Source organism: Canis lupus, chromosome X, assembly GCF_048164855.1.
Source record: "Canis lupus baileyi chromosome X, mCanLup2.hap1, whole genome shotgun sequence".
In the NCBI taxonomy this organism is placed as follows: domain Eukaryota; kingdom Metazoa; phylum Chordata; class Mammalia; order Carnivora; family Canidae; genus Canis; species Canis lupus.
The window spans coordinates 44,337,295-44,344,272 of record NC_132876.1 but is presented as its reverse complement, the minus strand read 5'-3'; the positions used below and the strand labels follow the sequence as shown (position 1 = coordinate 44,344,272).

Below are 6,978 nucleotides of genomic sequence, written 5' to 3'. Positions count from 1 at the left end.
AGGAAAGTCAGGATATTGATTTGAGATCCTTCTTTTTTTAATGTATATTCTTATGGCTGTAAATATCTCTCCAAGCACTGCTTTATCTGCATCCCATAAGTTTTGTTAAATTACATTTTCAGGGAGAAGAAATGTGTGGGAAATATCAGAAAGGGAGACAGAACGTAAAGACTGCTAACTCTGGGAAACGAACTAGGGGTGGTAGAAGGGGAGGAGGGCGGGGGGTGGGAGTGAATGGGTGACGGGCACTGGGGGTTATTCTGTATGTTGGTAAATTGAACACCAATAAAATAAAATAAAATAAAAATTACATTTTCATTTTCATTGTCTCAAAGTGTTTTCTAATTTTCCTTGTGATTTCTTTTTGACTCACTGGTTTTTAAAGGGTGTGTTCTATACTTTCCACATATACTGGATTAATATGAATACTTTTTATTATCAATTTCTAATTTCATTCCATTGTGGTCAGGGAACATACTTTGCATGATTTTAATTTTTCTAAATTTATTGAGAGTTGCTTTGTGGTTTAACATATGGTCTATCCTGAAGCATATGCCATAGGCACTTAAGAATGTATATTCTGCTTTTGGACTTATCTCCTAATTTGCGGCTTCTTTATTTTGCAGGCTCAAATCTGCTGTTTGTCTGCTCTAGTGTATTTTTTATTTCAGTTACTATACTTCTCAACTTTAAAGTTTCTATTTAGAAACTTTCTATATTTTTATTGATATTAACTATTTGCTAAGACATCATTTGCAGATTTTCTTTAGTTCTTTGCATATGGCTAATTGAGCTCTGTGACAATATTTAAGATAGATGACTTAAAATTTTTGTCTATTAAGTCAAATGCATGGGCTTTCTCGGGAAGTTTGGAATGGGGCCATGGTGGTTTATAATGCCACAGAACTCTCTTACTGAGATTCTCCTTTTTATCTTGATTAGACATTTGCCTGGTTGTTGGAAACTATAAAGTTAATTTTGACATTTTTTCCAATGAATATGTTGCTTTTTTATGGAAGTATCAGCTTTTGGATCTCTCTATTCTGCCATTTTCACTGATATCTTTGCCCCTCCATTTGTATCTTAATTCCACATTTGAACTCTACCTCTTTCATTGTCTATGTCCTCAAAAATAGTCAGTTGTGCTTCTAGTTTTGCAGGCCAACATCATTTTAAAAGATGCTATTTTGCCTTCCATGCCCTGTGAACAAATCAAAGGTGACAAATTGAAAATCCATAGTTTTGTAATTGAATTATTTGCTGGATTTGGGTTACACAGCCCATGTTAACTTCTTCTTTGTTTTAGAGATGAGACCTCCAAAATCGCTAACTTCCAGGGAGGATTACTACTTGCCGAGTCCAGTAGTTGTGCAGCCCCCGTTACACCAAATGGGTGGGTAAATAGTGCCCATCTTCAAAGGATTTATTATTCACTGCATTTTATTTTGTCATAAAAAATACTAGTAAAAACAAAATGTTATTAGACAGAATTGACAAAGTTGCTTATTGACAAAATATAAGAAGAAAGTATAAAATTATGCAGTCATTTAAAGAATAGGACATTTAAAAATATCTACATAAAATGAAAATACTAGGTGAAAATAAATCAGGTTACAGACCAATACATCCAAAATTGTATGATTTATGTAAAACTCCCATAAACTTGAAAAACCATTTTACATGGTTTTATCTTGAAACAAAAAGCCAAGTAAAACCTTAGAAAAAATTGTGAATGCTATTTCTAAAGCTGATGAAATAAATTTCTTGTGAAAACAAGAGGAAACAGGGTCATAGCTTGTAGTGAGTGATAGTTTCAACTTTACTGTTCGATTACACTATTTCATAAGAAGTGCATACAGTTATGCACCTAAACATAACTTTCTAAAAACACAAGGAGTATAAAAAGAAATATTAGACCTAAATGAAACAAAAAATGCAAGTGGAGCTACAATAATAGAAAAATTAAAAATCAGGAAAAAGCTTTAGAAAGCATTTGTAAAGATATTTCCTGCGTATCCAAATTTATGTTCCTTATTAAAATTTATCTGAAAGGACTACAAAGATATTTAACAAATCAAACAGAAAAGTCTGGAAGACCAGTCCCCCTGCAAATTGATGAAATCAAGAATCTGCTGTATTAGACATAGTGAAAGAAGAAACAGTGAAATGCACATTAAGATTAAAAAGTACAGATGAAATGAGATAAAATGCAAAATTTTATTTATTTTAATTTATTCATAGAGACTCAGAGAGAGAGAGAAGAGGCAGAGACACTGGCAGAGGGAGAAGCAGGCTCCATGCAGGGAGCTCAACACAGGATTCGATCCCGAGTCTCCAGGATCAGGCCCTGAGCTGAAGGCGGCGCCAAACCGCTGAGCCACCGGGGCTGCCCTTTTTAATATATTTCATTGTTCATATTTCTGTATTACTTAGTGTGTATCATGTTGGTGATGTATTTCTCAAATACTCTCAAAATCAGGATTGTCTGATAAAAATGATACATACTAGTTATAAATAAATAAAAAGATCTCTTACATAAAAATTTTCCAAATGAATAGGTACAGCTCCGAGTGGCTCTTTCTCAATATACCCTTTACTACTATGTTTGTATATAAACTTTCAGTAATGTCATTTCATTTTCTATACCTATAGAAATCCCACTCTATCACTTCCCTCTCTATATCGCTCTCATTTAAATTTGTCTCCCCTCCTTCTCACTTTCCCTCCCTTCTCTTACTTTGTCATCTTTCTCCTCTCCCTCCACTCTCTCTCATAGTGTTTCTCATTCCCTCTTTTTCTCTCCAATTTTTTATCATTCACTATTAGTAATGAAACTCAACAACACCCATATTCTATGTTAAACTATTCACAAATTCTCACAGTTTGGGTGTTTTCGCAAATAACCAAATATGTCAATTTATATTGACCTAAGTTTTCTACCATGTGATGTATGTTTCAGTACACAATCTATTTCATGCTCATGCTTATACACTTGCTCTAAGGATTCGAGAAAATTTTAAAAACTGCTATTCCCACAGTTACAGTTTATTATAGTGAAAATTCAGGCCAAATATGTCAAAATATGCAAAAGAAAAAGGTATATGGGACAGAGTCCAGAACAAACTAAGCTCAAGTTTCCAGGTGTCTTTTTCCAATGAATTTGCACAGGGGCACTCTTAAGTGCCTCCAGGAAACAGTCGTGCTGACACATGTGAAATGTTGCTAAAAATGCTCACTCGAGCCTTGGTGTCTAGACATTTTGGTACAGTTAGTCACACAAGTATGTGATTGACCTCATCTACTTGTACCTCTGCCCATCTTCCCCTTCTCAAGCCAAAACAAACCTCCACCATAAATGATAAAGTTAAATGGCATATAAAAACAAACATATCAGGTAGAATATTCCTGTATACAGAGATTATTTCCCAGAAGTTAGTCCAAGGCTGTTTGTGAAGATAGCCCTTTCTTTAGAATATGCAATGTTTGAGAAGACCAGGCCAGTTAAGTTAATCCTCTCCTGCCCAGTCAGCTCCCCTGACCCTAGGTGTAGGCCCTCTTATAGCAAAATTATCACATTTTTTTCTGTGCATCTACATTTGGTATAGCATTTATATAATAGATACAAAAAATATATATAACTTCAGCACGAAGTTGGATAAGCCAGTATTGGGAATGGTACTGCTGCATTTCATTCATTATAACCAGGGATCCTTCTAATTATTTACCATAAAAGTTTATAGTTACCCAGTAATTAGTCTGCCAGAAGCTGTATATTCCACAGACCAATGGAACAGTAAGCAGTAGTTCTTGGAAATTCTTCTCAAATGATATCCTTTGTAGTAAATATAATCTGAAAAGTAAGAGCCAAAAGATACCAACACATTATGAGAGTTCCACTCAGTCATTAACTATAGGACCTGTTTCGTTATAATGTATGACCAAAATGTCTCAGAGCAATACCACTCAGGTCTCCAGGTTTCCATTCAAAGTTATTAGATTAAAAAAAACAGGGGTGGTCTTGGAAAATACATGCTTTGCTCTTTTGAGCCTTAGGGTATAACTGTACTAAGAAACAATATTTTCTTGCTCTGAGTCTCTCAGGACACCAATGTTTCCTTTTTCCATAACCAATTCCTTTAGCCTCAGGTCCTATTGTTCCTTTTCTCTGTTTTTTTTTTTTAAGATTTTATTTATTTATTCATGAGAGACACAGAAAGAGAGAGAGAGGTAGACACAGGCAGATGGAGAAGCAGGCTCCACGCAGGGAGCCTGACGTGGGACTGGATCCCGGGTCTCCAGTATCAGGCCCTGGGCTGAAGGCAGTGCTAAACCACTGAACCACCCGGGCTGCCCCCTTTTCTCTGTTTTGCATTGATTTTTAACCTAAACTTTTCCATACTTCAAAGGTATTATAGGTCAAGGCATTTTGTTGGTCCATATCATCAGCACCGATACCAGTCTAACAATTATCTACCTTCAACAGTTTCAACGTTTTCTGTGTAAAGAGAAACTCAGTCCATTCTCATCCATATAGGATAGGGTCACGTAAGTAAAGAACTAGTGGGCTTTCTCGGCCACTAGGAAAAACAGCTGCCTTCACTGTCAACCCCAATTTTGCCAGATGAAGTTAAGGTGCTGTCCATCCCATCAGACCCTTAGGAACACTGATGTAAAGGTTTAATGGTATATAGTTCTTGCTCAGGTATCATTTCTGCATCTGGCATGTGCAACCCTTATCCTAAGACCACTGAGTCAGGTAGGAAAAAGGAAAGTTGGGGTGATTTGCGGAAGCATTGTATAGTTGTACCAGCATCCTCCTTGACCTCCTCTTCTACCAAACCACCCAGAAAAACAAGAATCTACCAAGCAAGGATTCTCCTTTGTCCCCTTCTCACATTGAACATGAGTTCATATTCATGAAGGTGAGTAAACTTTCATGTCTTTATCTCCACTAATTTTAGACAACTAGTGTTTTAATTGCCCATTCTAAATACCAAATCACTACTCTGAGGATGATATGTAATATGATATATCCACTTGATATATCTTTGATCATCATTGGAACCTATGGGCTGTAACATACGATCCTTGGTCTGAAGGAGTGTAACTTGATGGTTTCAATTCGTACAATATCTCCTGTTCCAATCCTTTATAAAGTTTTGAGAATTTGCATCTACCACTGGGTAGGCAAAATTTAGTCCACATAAATACCTATTTCTGTCAGGACTTAGGTGTAATTTCCTAAGGCTACTGGTAGTAGTCTAATGTTATTTATGTGCCAGCTATGTGTGGAGACTTTCTCTCCTGGGGAAATATGTCACATAACCATCTGTAGTTTTTATCTCTCTGATTGAGAAACAGAACATTTTTGTTGACTTTTTGCACCTTAGAAGGTTCAAGTGGACTATAGTGGTTATCGGGTCATCTCTGCATTGCTGCAGCTACTCCATATTCACCAATTTTATGAACCAGGTTGCCATCACGAACAAGCACACCGGAAAGTCCATTTGTTGATTCAAATTACCTTCAGATACAGGAAGTTCTTCAATGTGCTTCTTAAATTTCCATAGTAATTTTCACAGGGCTGTGACATGTGCAGGAATCCTTTAATTATCCAATTTTTCCATTGCCCATCTACCTCTTTCCATGGCCAGTCCACTGGCAATCTCCCAAATACACCTATCTCAATGATGTGTAAGAACAAACCCAGACTTTTAAATTTTTATTGTTTTTCAACTCTTTTATTACTTCAAGGAAAAGAGCATGCAGTTCAGCCCATTGAGCTAATGTATTCCTATCTTCCTTATTCAGGGTTTTTTCCATCAGCAGGTTATAAAGCAGCAGCCTTCCAAAAAGTATGCTTCCCATCCACCTTGTAATTGACATCTATAAACCAAGCAGGTGCCTTTTTTGGTCAATTGAGAGTTGTGCATAGAACACCACCCATGTGACAATAGGATCTGCAGTTATTCAGGTGACTTCAAAGTTGGCATAAGGCAAAAGAACCTCCCTAATCATAATAAACACAATGAGTATATTTTTTCCATTCCTCCAGTAGCATGTTCCTTCTGGAAGGCATCTTTAATGCCTTCCTTATTAGATATTACCCAAGACATTGTATGTAATAGTTTCAAGATTATTTTATGTCCTCCAGTCATAAGGGGCAATTTCAATAAAGACCCAATAGCAAATCAATAATTGTCTGTCATTATGCAGTGTACTTCCTTGTCTGTAAACTTTGTAGTCCAAAATTCCAGTGGTCACTGCTGGGCAGCATTCATATATTTTGCCATAAGCTCCAGTCAGCATAAGTGCAAGCTGCAGATACTTTCAAAATCATATCTGAGTGTGTATCATAAAGGCTCAAAGTCATTAACTAAGACACTACTTTTTGCATTTCAGACATAGCCTGGTGTTGTTCAGGTGGCCTTCCTACAGATGGCATTATGGATTGGAGCAAGCAATATTCTCAGAGAGGGAATGCATCCTAAATTAAATTTTAAATTTTTTTAAATTAAAAATAAAAGCCAACCAAGTATTGTGCTTCTTGCTTATTTCCAAGGGTAAGCAAAGACATCATTTTATAAAATGTCTTAGGAGCTCCTGCCCATGTTATTCCTATGAATTTCACCATTTGTAAAGGCTCTTGGATCTTTGCTGGATTTATCAGTAAGCCATTTTTAGTCATGTGTATCACCACTGCATTAAGTTGTATCTTGTTCTTCAGTTTCTTTTTTTTAAGATTTTATTTATTTATTCATGAGAGATGCAGAGAGAGAGAGGCACAGACACAAGCAGAGGGAGAGGCAGGCTCCATGCAGGGAGCCTGACATGGGACCCGATCCTGGGTCTCCAGGATCACACCCTGGGCTGAAGGCGGCGTTAAATCGCTGAGCCACCCGGGCTGCCCTGTTCTTCAGTTTCTGCTATCATGACAACCTCAAAGCACTCAACATCTGCATCAAGTCCAAATCCCTT

General features: G+C 36.7%; 1 long non-coding RNA gene across 1 annotated transcript in view; it reads right to left on the bottom strand.

Moving 5' to 3' along the window:
- Positions 1-1,614: 1,614 nt before the first annotated feature.
- LOC140627493 (uncharacterized) overlaps positions 1,615-6,978 on the bottom strand; it is a 172,016-nt gene continuing 166,652 nt past the window's right edge. Inside the window, exon 4 of the long non-coding RNA XR_012026208.1 lies at positions 1,615-3,850. This is a non-coding gene — a long non-coding RNA (uncharacterized lncRNA). The remainder of the gene's footprint in view (positions 3,851-6,978) is intronic.